Genomic DNA, 12883 nt, shown 5'->3' on the forward strand with positions numbered 1-12883 from the left:
TGTGTCAGAAAATAAAGCAAAAACAAGAAGACATGAAAATGTGTAATAGAGGGGAGATTTTCTTCAATCTAAATCTCAAATCCTACTAAGTATTCATGTCTCTCAGAAGAGGACAATGGTTTAAATTGAATAGTTTTTACACTGTGCCATAAAGAATTATTCTGTATTCCACTGACAATCGTAACAGCTGAGTCAGAGCTGATTGTATTGAACCACATATTGATGAACGATACTATGAGGAAGTTTCATATAGAATATATTAGTATATGATTCCTAATCATGTGATGCAGCTTCCTGCCTTTCTGCTGTCTCTCAATGACAGAAGAAAAGCATAAATGATGAGGCTCTTACAGTACAGCTCATTTTAGGGAACTGCACACTTGATAGTATCTGAGGTGAGTTTGGTTAGAACAGTTTCCATCAGTCAGCTGTGTTATGTCTTATTATAGATTGTATTTGCTTGTTTTACATCTACTCAAAGTGATAATGGTCCCAACAGTGAAAGCTGCTACCATATCTAATGTCACATTTGTTCGTCCTGCAAAATTTTATTTCAGTGGATATTCCAACATCCCTCATATTACATATTATTTAATCTTCATGTGTTTTGTCTATATCATGACTGTTGTTGGGAATGTCTTCCTAATGTCAGTGATTTACCTGGTCAAGACTCTTCATACTCCTAAATACATGATTGTGTTCAACCTGGCTTTAGCAGATTTGTGTGGGAGCTGTGCTTCCATCCCAAAAGTCGTAGACACATTTTTGTTTGACAGGAGCGAAATTGTCTTTGAGGATTGTTTAAGTTATATGTTTTTTTTGTATTTCTTTATAGACGTGCAGTCATGGATACTTGTCATTATGGCATATGACAGATTTATAGCCATTTGCTTCCCTTTAAGGTACCATAGTATTGTGACTAAACTGGCTATTGCTGCAATGCTGCTGTCAGTGTGGGTTGTTTTAATGAGTATATCAGCATGCATCGTTGGGCTACTTGATCGTCATTCTTTCTGTGGCTCTTTGGTGATACAAAACTTTATCTGTGGTATGGGATCAATAAGGAACCTGGCCTGTGGTGACACATCTTTAATTTCAAATATTGCTGAAGTCAGTTTTGTTTTAAATCCCATTTTACCTCCTGTATTGATAGCATTGACATATATTTGCATTGCCATAGCACTGAGCAGGATTGCATCACCAAAAGAAAGACTAAAAGCTGCAAAAACCTGCACTTCTCATCTGATTCTAGTGGCTGTTTACTTTAGTCCCCTTTTGTACTCCAGTTTGATTTTCGACATTGATCGTGATGCCGATATTATACTCAGCATTTTACCAGACATGCCACCTTTACTCAATCCTATTTTATACTCTTTAAAGACAGAAGAAGTGCTGAACTGTATCAAAAGACTTTGTAACAATATGCTGAGTAACATAACTATGTCCAAAAAGGTATTCACTGCTATGCTGACAAAGTGGAAAGTGTTAAAATAGCATACAAAGGTTTAGAATGTTTTACTATTGATTTCTTACTAGCCAGTTGCAGTCATGATGTGGTATTTTGTCATTTTAGTATTTTGCTGCTGCAGTGGCCATGTGTTTATCTGTTGTGCAAAATGAAATCAAACATGAATCTGTTAAGTCTGCACTACTTAAGATATCACATATTTCAGAAAAATTCATTTTTACCTTCTCATCATTCACTGTTGTTTAACAATACTTCAACACCAGAGATGTACATATATAAAATATATGAAATATATTTAAACATATGTGGTCAACATTTAGAAATTGGTTTTGAGGCATTTTGCCTTTATCTCAGTTGGATATTGACAGGCTGCTATGAAATGCCTCCATGTGCAACTTCCATGTGCATTAACACCTAAATGACAGTCCATGACAACAGTCAGCACAGGAAATAAGGCCATAGTTGAAGAATAGCACCACCATTTTACTGTGAAGAAAAGCAGTAAAATCTACTGCAGCTTTTAGAAAGTGAGACTCAAAATTGTTTAGAGCAGCAGGATTTCTTTTATCTGATTTCACCAACACTTCATGTAGCTGAGACAAGGAGAGTGACTTAAATTTAAAGCTGCAAGTGGGAACAAACTATCCAATGAAAAACCACAGTATATTAGGGCTCTGTAGCTGTAGCTGAATTTACCAAGTGCAGGAAGGTAAATCAATAAAAGTTTTTCCCAGCCTATAAATATTTAATTGATTTCTAGTCCTTTTTGGTTTCAGAAATGATTGACAGTGGAAGTACTGAATTAAATTTCAGATTCAGCATTTTTGATATTAGAACTACATTGATTCCTCATTTCCTGAAGTGGATCCAGTTTAATTCAGAGCCCGTCTTTCTTGCCTTAACCCCAGGCCTTTATTTCTCCCCCTTTCTGAATCCACACAGTTGTGCAAATGTAAACACCAACTTGTAAAGTGATTGCCTGTACACCTGTCAAATCAATTTGTTTGTCAACAAAGCTTTTCCAAGCTGGAACCTCAGGACCTTGATTTTCTTGATTGATTGGTGTCGCTGTAATTTTGTGGAACCCAGATGCTTTCATACTTTAGTTGCATTTCCTTTAATCTTCATTTTGAAATTGTGAAAAATTGTTTTTTGTTTTTTTTGAAAAAACTTTTTGCGCTTATTGGTATTTGAGGTGTATTGAAGAGGGCATATTTTGCAAAACTGCAATGGAAACACTTTTTTCGCATTAAAGGAGTCACATGATCACCAAAAACAGCAAAGAAGAATGAGGCAGAAAAGGAAGAAGGAGTAGAAGTAGAAAATGCGACGTTTTAGTTGCGTAACATGACTTAATAGAAACACTGTCATGTCAATATTGTGTTTTGCAGAAATCTGTAATGGAAATGCAGTTAGTGTGTGTTTGCAATGCATTTCAAATTTAAATCACTTCAAATTTTCTATGTTATAGAAGATTTATATTTTATTTTTATTTATATATTTTATATAATTGTGTATAAAAAGGTCAAATGAAATTGTTTAGTCAGAATAGGGTTGAGTTAGGCAAACAGTTGGGTAACAGTTGGTTACAAAATTAAAATGTTACCTCACTGTTGAGTAGGGCCTGTTACCTCTTGTCTCTTCCTAAGGTCAGTCTGTTCTGACCTTCACTTTCTGATAAGACACTTAGTATAGAAATCCAGATGTTTTGCAGTTTCATGGGAAACTGCCTCCTCTTTCTTCCTATATCACATGACTGTTTGTATCATAGTATTAAAATGATGTGATGCCCAGCTAAGAGCCAGTGATCCTCATGCTGTACCAAGGTGCTGTGTGACTGTTACTCCTTGCAAGTAAAACTTCTATATAATCTTACCGAAGTTCGTCCTCTGAGTCTGTTTGTTAAAAGAATTTACCTAACAACTTGGGGGCTCGTCCAGGATCGCAATATCTCCTCTTCCTTCCAGGTTTGGACCTACAAACCGTGCCCAGGGGAGTCTAGGACTCCTGACTGAAAGCCCTCCGCCCCGGTCCCATAAGGGAACGGCTTGGAGCATTGAGAGGCTAGGATCTGCTGTGAAGGGAGAGGAGTGACGCGATTGAACTTTGAAAAGAGAGACCAGAGACGGACTCCTGTAAGGTAAGAGAATTTTAATTTGGTAAAACTGAGTAGAGTCTCAGTGGGTCTAATTCGAACAAAACCGTCACCTGAGTAGAGTCTCAGGGAGTCTGTGGGATTCAAACAAAACCGTCACCTGAGTAGAGTCTCAGGGAATTAAGGCCCAAACAAAACCGTGTGTAGGGAGTCCCTGGGAGTTTCTGGCTCTCTGGGAGCCCCGGGTGGTCCTGGGTCCTTCGGGTCATGCAAGCTGAGTAGAGTCTCAGTGAATTGCGGTCTCATATCCACCTGAGAGGTTAGTCCAAAACGAGACTAAAAATATCACTGACTTGACTTGAGTGCTGAAATTCAAACAAAACCGAAATTTGTGTGGCCTCCGGGACACTGGATCAAACGTATTCGGGTAAAACCGAGCAGGGCTTTCAGGAAATCAGAAACTCGGGATGAACCCGTGGTCTGTGGGAGACCCAAAGTAAACTAACCCCGCGGTCTGTGGGGGACCCGGAACAAAAAGGAGCCCCGGTGCAGCGTCGATAGTGCTTTTAAGCATAAGGCCAAAACAGAATATTGGTACCATGGAAATATGGAATATAATACCATGGAATATAAAAGCATAGAAATAATTAATGTGACATAAAGTGAGTTAAACAGCAGCTCCATCTCCTCCAATCAGATAATTAAAATAATTTAAAAAACAAAAAAGGGGGGATAAGGAGCCTGTTAAAATAATAAGTGTAGGACTACAATAATTATAATAATAATAAATAAATAAATGAGTAGCAGTGAGTAAAAACAAATAGTAACTGAATATAAATAAAATAATATAAAATAATAATAAAATGGGTAATAAGAACACTAAATTAGAAGAACTAGTTACCGGTGACAAAAAGAATGATGCATCAAAAGGATCCTAAAAAAAATTTTTAAAAAATATAGAAAAATTAGAAATATGGAAAAATAAATTGGGGGAAGTTAAACTGTGATGACTGTAGAAACTTAGTAAAGGACATAAAGAGTAAGACTAAGGGAAATCAGAAGGATCAGAGAATGGTTAAAGGAGGCAGAGAGAGAGAAAGGAAGGAGAAAAGAGACAGAAGCAAATAGAAAAACAGGTAAAAGCCTCTTCACCAACATTGTATTTAGGGCAAACTGTTGAATTTACAGATGAACAAACAATATCATGCTGTAGACCACCTCCTCATCCTAATAATCCACCACTGGCTCAGCTTCCTCCGTACGCCCAGGGAGAAGAGGGTGCTGTCGGTGGAGCAATATTTCCTCCTTCTGATTCTGTGCCTCAGCCTCAACCTCCTTATGCTGAAGATAGTGAGGGAGTGTTGGCTTATTTTAACAGACTGAAAGAGGTGTTTAAAACTCACAGTGGAATATCAGTACCTGAAGGTGCTGCACAGAATGGGGATGGGCCTTATGCACAGCAGTTAAAGAATGCCTTCTTTAATGGCTTCAAACCTGAAATTTCAGGATTTATTCGAAAGCATCAAATTGGTTGGTGAACTTGTGTCCTAACAGAGACGAAGAATTATGCTGTGCATGTGACCACTGTTCTCCAACAAAGAGCAAAAGCACAAAAGAAAGTTAGAAAAACAGCTGAAGTGCTTTTCACTGACTGTGATAATGAAATGGTTTCTGAGTGTTATTTTCAGGGGGACATGCTATGGCTTGATGGCCGGGGCAGGGGGCGGGGATGAAGTCGTGGCCGGAGACCTGGCAGACGGCAGATAGTTAATCACGACTACTGCTATGTCTGTGGAAAAGTAGGACACTGGGCCAAGAGCTGCCCACAGAGAAAGACACGCCCTGAGCACCAGGAGGGAGGAGCAGGCTACTTTGCATGACTAGACAGCAAAAAAGGTCAGATGCAAAATACACACACTGAACAGAATAAAGAGATACTGTTCAAATTGTGGGTGAGCCCACACATTTCACTTGCTAAACCTTCAACATCTGAGTGGAAAGATTTAGGAGCATTTGTAAACAGGGCTGAGGAGGTGGGGACCGCCTGGGAGCCAGTCCCAGGTGACCCTCATGTTTTCTACAACCGCACTGTAGACACATATAGCAAAAGATTGAACAGGTGTACAATCACAACAAAAGCTAAACATCTAAGTGTAAAAGAATGAGTAGAAGTGTTCACTCTAACAACAGAGGAAGAAGATCAATTAAAGGAAATTCCCTCATATTTATGGTCTACAGGAGCAGCAGATGTAGGGAAAATCAAAAGAGTAGAACCAGTTAAAATAACACCAAAGGTACCTTCAGGCCTTTTCAAAGACAATATCCACTAAAACCTGAGGCTGTTGAATGAATTAAACTAGTATTTGCTTTACTAAAACCAGGTATTATCAGAGAGTGTCCAGATTCACCATGAAACACACCATTGTTTCCTGTTAAAAAGTCTGCCCCATCCACCGGCTAGAGGATGGTGCAGGACGTACAAGCTGTAAATAGAGCAGTGATACCTAGAGCTCCACTGGTACCAGACCCACACACCCTGCTGAATGACGTCAAGAATGGACTGAAATTACAGAAAAGGTCTTTAATGATCTTAAAAAGACCCTGACCAGCACCTCTGTTTTAGGACTGCCTAACTATGAAAAATGTTTTATGCAAACTGTAGATTGTAAAAACGGTCACATGACTTCAGTGCTGACTCAGCCTTATAGGGACAAAAACAGACCTATTGTTTATTATTCCACCAAATTGGACCCAATGGCAAGAGCAATGCCTGTATGTATTCTAGCTGTTATGGCAGCCTCCATGGCAGTCCAAGCTTCAGCAAGCATTGTGTTGTTCCATCCTCTGACACTAAAGATTCCACATGCAGTCTCTGTCCTGTTGTTGCAAAACAAGATAGCATACATGTCACCAGCTAGACATCTATCCTGCATGACTACATTGCTTTCACAACCACATCTCACTATTGAGCGATGTACAACTCTCAATCCTGCTACACTAATACCTACAGCCAAGGATGGGGACCCACACGACTGTGTTGCTGAAACTGAGAATAGAGTGTTGCCAGGGCTGATTTAACTGATACACCTTATAAAGACGCTGAAATGACAATGTTTGTAGACGGATCTAGTAAGAAAAATCCGGATGGATCCAATTCTACAGGTTATGCCGTTGTCACACTTAAAGTAGTACTTAAAGCTGAACCTCTGCCATCACACTTATCAGCTCAAGCTGCAGAACTGATTGCTCTAACTGAAGCATGTAAATTAGGAGAAGGAAAAGTAATCAATATCTACACTGACAGCAATTATGGATTTTCAGCTGTACACGTGTTTGCTCAGCAGTGGAAGAACAGAGGAATGATTATGTCATCTGGTAAGCCCATCACACACAAAGACTTTATTTTAGAACTTCTTGATGCTGTACAGCTGCCTAAGAAGGTAGCAATTTGTAAGTGTGCTGCCCACACAGGAGGGACAGACACTATTTCCATTGGAAACCACAGAGCTGATAAGGCAGCGAAACAGGCAGCCCATAAATCACTGCCTCTGCAAGCCACTGTTACAGTTGAACATCTTGATGAGCAGATACTTAAAGACATGCAGAATAGTGCACCTCAAAATGAAAAAGACTTATGGATAAAAAATGAGTGTAAAATAGATGACAACGACGTTTGGAGATGTAAAGATAACAAAGTGTTACCTAAAAGTTTATTCAGATATGCAGCTGTACTGACACATGCTAATGTGCAGACGTCAGCAGGAGGGATGGTCAGACTAGTAAACAAAGTGTTTACAACATATGGTTTTACAAATTATTCTAAAATATTTTGTCAACAATGTGAAATTTGTGGAAAAAATAATCCACAGGGACAAATTGTGACAAGAAATAGTGGAAAGTTTCCACTACCTGAAGATCCTTTTCAACATACCTGCATGGATTTTATTGAACTAAATAACTGTGAGGGAAAGAAATACTGTTTAGTGATCATTGATGCATTAACCAAATGGACTGAAGTGTTTCCAGCAAAGCATCCTGATGCACTAACAGTAGCCAAAGCACTGACAACTACTATTATTCCCAGATTTGGAATTCCAGAGAAAATCTATTGTGATAATGGTACACATTTTGTAAACCAGGTAATCAAACATCTTATTGTCTGTGCGGCAGCCCGACCACAACTAGGGACTATGCCCTTTAGACTTAATCCATACAATGATCCCACGGGCCTGAACTGTACACTGCAGCTGTTTACTTCCACCTCCCCTCTGGCCAGTAAACAATGTCAGTCTTTGCATTATTTGATGCCACCTGCTCCTGTATTTACTCCACCTTTCTTCACACCTTATAGTGCTAATTATACCTGTTTTTTGAGAAATTCTACTTCAGGGAGGAAAGTCGGTGATCTCCACTGGTGCAACTCCACCACCAATGTGACCACTCCTGGGGAAGGCTGTGACCCTTCCTGGTTCATGAACCATGTTACTGCATGTGATGACCTGTGGTGGTATTGTGGGGGAAACCAATTGAGGCCAGTGCTCCCACCTGATTGGCAGGGAACCTGTGCTCTTATACAATTGGTGATGCCATTTTATGTGTTACCTCTGTCCGGTTCTTCCCTAGACAGCCCACACCGTGTGAAAAGAAACACTGCAGCAGCCGGCAGTTTTGATAACAGAGTGTACATTGACGCCATCGGAGTGCCCAGAGGAGTTCCCAACGAGTACAAAGCTAGGAACCAAGTTGCAGCAGGGTTTGAATCTTTTCTGTTTTGGTGGTCGACCATTAACAAAAATGTTGATTGGATAAATTATTTGTATTACAACCAGCAGAGATTCATTAACTACACTAGAAATGCTGTTAGAGGCTTAACAGAGCAGTTAGGTAAAACTAGTCTTATGACCTGGCAGAATCGGATGTTGCTGGCTAAGGAGGGGGGTGTTTGTAAAATGTTTGGATCTGCCTGTTGTACCTTTTTACAAGGAGTCCAAGCCTTATCTGAGGAGCTCGCTGAGAATGCTGGTATTGACAACCCCTTCATTTCTTGGCTGGAGGGGATATTTGGTAAATGGAGCGGTCTGATCCAGTCCATACTCATCTCAATGACTGTGATGACTGCTATATTGGTTACTTGTGGTTGCTGTTGCATTCCATGTATTAGAGGCCTTTGTCAACGCTTTATTGATACAGCAATTAGCAAACAAATGTATCAGTCCATTTAACAGGATGACCAGGACCCTGAAACTCCTCTAGAGCCAGTGAAGGAAGACATGACTGTGACCTTCACCGACTATGATAGATTTGTCTTAACTTCTGAACTGTAAGGCATAAATGACTCCAACACTGAAAATTCCTTCAGAAAGTGATGTTGTGATGATGATTGTTTGCCCATGAAGACAGAAAGTTATGACGATATTCGATATTCTCATTTCCACAAGTTATATTTCAGTGTGCTAATCATTTTAGATTTGTGATTGTGATCTTGTTTGTTTAATCATAGTAGTTATGCTTTATGATTTTACTGTGTGTTTTACCAGAATAATAATCATCGTGATTTGCTAAACATTTTCATATAATAGTTATGCTAAGCATAAACAGGAGGGATGTGTTGGAGAAATTGAAATGTTTACCCTCCTGTGACCTGATCCACCTTACTTTAGTATAACTGAAACACTTCTGAATAGGGCCTATTGTGTATTGTGGAAATATAATTGTTGCTCTCAGTGAGCACAGTTTGCTCTAACCTTGACTATTTGATAAGGGCCCAGATGTCTTTCTGTGTGAAATCACCTCCCTTTTGTGTTACCATGAAAAGTGATGTGTTAGGCTGCAAGAAGCCAGTGATCCTCATGCTGTACCAAGGTGCTGTGTGACTGTTACTCCTTGCAAGTAAAACTTCTATATAATCTTACTCTGAGTCTATTTGTTAAAAGAATTTACCTAACAAATAAAATGGTCTGGAACAGCACGGAGACGTCTCGAGGTGAGTAGATGATTTCTCGTGTGAGGAAGAACGAAGGCCGTAGAGGTTTTTCACAGTAGTGCTGGAGGCCAGGGCTATGCCATCTAAAGTAGCTATAATTTTAGAAAAGCTATTTCTGAGGTTTTTAGGCCCAAATACAATAACTTCTGTTTTCTCTGAATTTAAAAGTAGAAAGTTACTGGCCATCCAGGCCTTTATGTCAGTTAGACACGCTTGAAGTCTGGTTAAATGAAAGAGAAGAAGAGAGCTTTCAGATCAGGGAACAAGGAGGAGCTGAAGACTGTACAAAAGGAACTGAGGAGGAAGATCATAGAGGCGAAGGCCAGCTACAGGAGGAAGATGGAGGAGCAGCTGCAGCAGCAGAACATCAGTGGGGTGTGGCCGAGCCTGAAGACCATCTCAGGCTTCAAGGCACCCCACGCCCAGGCTGAGGGGGATCTAGTGTGGGTTAACGATCTAAATCTGCATTTCCTTAGGTTTGATCAATCACCCTCTTCTTCCCCCACGCAGCTGCAGGCCTTCTCCCCGACACCTGGACAATGCCAGCCTCCCTCAGCCTTTCACAACTCTGACCCATCCCATCACCCCACGACTTCACAGTTCCATGGACTCACCCACCCCCCCAGCACACTGCCCCCTGTCCACCCTTGTCCCTCACACCAGCCCAGGTGAGAAGTGAACTGAGAAGGATCAAGGTTAGGAAGGCAGCTGGACCAGATGGCATTAGCTCCAGGCTCCTTAAGTCCTGCACAGATGAACAGTGTGGAGTTATGGAGCATGTCTTCAACCTGAACCTCAAGCTGAGGGTGGTACCACAGCTCTGGAAGACTTCCTGTGTGGTACCAGTGCCCAAGACACCACACGCTAAAGACCTCAACAGCTTCAGCCCAGTAGCTCTCATCTGATGAAGACACTGGAGAGACTAGTCCTGGGCCACCTCCGCTCCGTGGTGAGCTCAGCGATGGATCTGCTGCAGTTCGCCTACCGATCCGGCATCGGAGTGGAGGACGCCATCATCTTCCTGCTTCACCGTGCTCTGGCTCACCTGGAGAAGCCTGGCAGTGCTTTGAGAATTTTGTTCTTTGACACCATACAGCCGGCGCTTTTGAGGGACAAACTGGAGAAGGCTGGCATGGACTTTGACCTGGCGGAGTGGATCGTGGACTACCTCACAAACTGGGACCAGTTTGTGAGCCTGGGACAGTGATCACATCTTGACATCCTGACCTGCAGTGTGGGGGAAACGAAGAAGCTGGACAAGGTCATCAAGAAGTCCAGCTCTGTCCTCGGCTGTCCTCTGGGCTCAGTGAAGGAGGTGGGCGACAGAAGGGTGTTGGCTAAACTAACAACTATGCTGGACCATGAGTCTCACCCCCTGCATGGTGCCCTTTCTGTCCTGGAGAGCAGCTTCAGTGATAGACTGATTCACCCTCGCTGTGTGAAGGTTTTGGAATTGAGATTTCGCAGATCTTTCCTTCCTGCTGCTGTCAGACTCTACAATGAACACTACTAACACTGTACATTTGTCATCCATCTGCTGTAATCATGTATAGTAGTGTAATATAATATAAATCACATCAGTGCAATATACTGTAATCACTTTACCTGGTATTTATTTATTTATCCATTGATGTCCGTATACTGTACATACCCATAGGCACATATTGTATATACTTATAGTTTTTGTAGCTTTATAGTTTTATGCCACTTAGTTTTTGTTTTTTAATATATATATATATATATATATATATACTGTATATTTTTTAAATGTTTTTAATTTCTTATTTATCTTACATCTTGCTACTTCTACACTCTGCCATGTACTGTACTTACTGTTGCAACAACGCAATTTTCCCATTGTGGGACAAATAAAGGTTTTCTTATCTTATCTTATGTTATCTTAACTGGTTTGTGTTAACAGGTTTCATAGATAGATACAGCTGAGTGTCATCTGCATAGCAGTGGTAATATAGCGCTTCTTAATAACATTGCCTAAAGGTAGCATGTACAGGGTGAACAGAATCGGTCCTAGCACAGAACTTTGTGGAACTCCATAACTAACTTTTGTGCATGTGGAAGGTTCATCGTGGACATGAACAAACTGGAATCTGTCTGATAAATAGGATTGGAACCATTTCAATGCTGTTTTTCTGATACCAGTCACATGCTCCAATCTCTGTAATAAGATGTTGTGGTCAATAGTGTCGAATGCAGCACTAAGGTCTAGGAGGACAAGTATAGAAACAAGTCCATTATCTGAGGGTAAGAGAAGATCGTTGGTGACTTTTAACAGTGCTGTTTCTGTACTATGAGCCACATTCCTGACTGAAAGGCTCATTATGTGGGTCTTTGTCTTCTCAGGTAAATCACATGATTATTCATTATTAGGCACAGCTTCCTGCATATGTCATTTCAACTCAAAAAAGTGTCTTAGAAAGCAAATACTCTAATCTACAAGATCAAGTTCTCAAAGGTCTTGTGAACCAATGTTCTGTATGTGTTTTATGGCCTTATTTCAGTTTTTCACTAACAATGCATAAACGGTGTTTTCTCAAGAACATAATCATGTATAAAACTTGCTGCTCACATATTATTGCAGCCCAGTTTGTGCTGATTACAGTGTTATCAGACTTTAGCCATTATTATATTTAAAAGCAACTGAAAAAAGCACAAATGTCAGGAAATGTCAAAACTTGTCCAGGGCCCTAAAACACCCTTAGATCCCAGAGGGTTTATGTTTTTCTCTTAATATTTGGTTAAATATTTTTAATGTACTTATTGCTTTCAGACTTTAGTTGTGTTTCCTGTAACTTTCAAATTGAAAGTGTGAATAAAAAAAAATCGGAAAAAAGTTTTTGCACTTATATGAGGTGGTATTTCAGGTGTATAGAAGAGAGCATATTTTGCAAAACTACAATGGAAACACTTTTTTCGCATTAAGAGTCACATGATAACCAAACAGCAAAGAGGAAGAAGGAAGAAAATGAACAAGTAGTAGAATTAGAAAAATTTTTCATGTTTTTTATATTAGGCATAAAAGCATCCTTGATTGGGTTACTTTTAATTACCTATCCTTCTGTGGGTCTTCAATAATAGAAAGCTTTTAATGTGAACGTATTCTGGTCTGTATGATTCGTCTTTAAACAGGAAGATGGCATATGTTATCTTAATTGTAATTGTATTTTCTCCTTCTGTTTCGATAGCAGCAACATATGTTTGCATTTTCATTGCACTTAGCAAACTTACATCAGGAAAGAAATGATTCAAAGCATTGAAAACTTGGACTTCATACCTGATTCTTGTGGCTATTGCATTTTTACCACTCTTAGTCACTAAC

This window comes from Mastacembelus armatus, chromosome 14, assembly GCF_900324485.2.
Source record: "Mastacembelus armatus chromosome 14, fMasArm1.2, whole genome shotgun sequence".
In the NCBI taxonomy this organism is placed as follows: domain Eukaryota; kingdom Metazoa; phylum Chordata; class Actinopteri; order Synbranchiformes; family Mastacembelidae; genus Mastacembelus; species Mastacembelus armatus.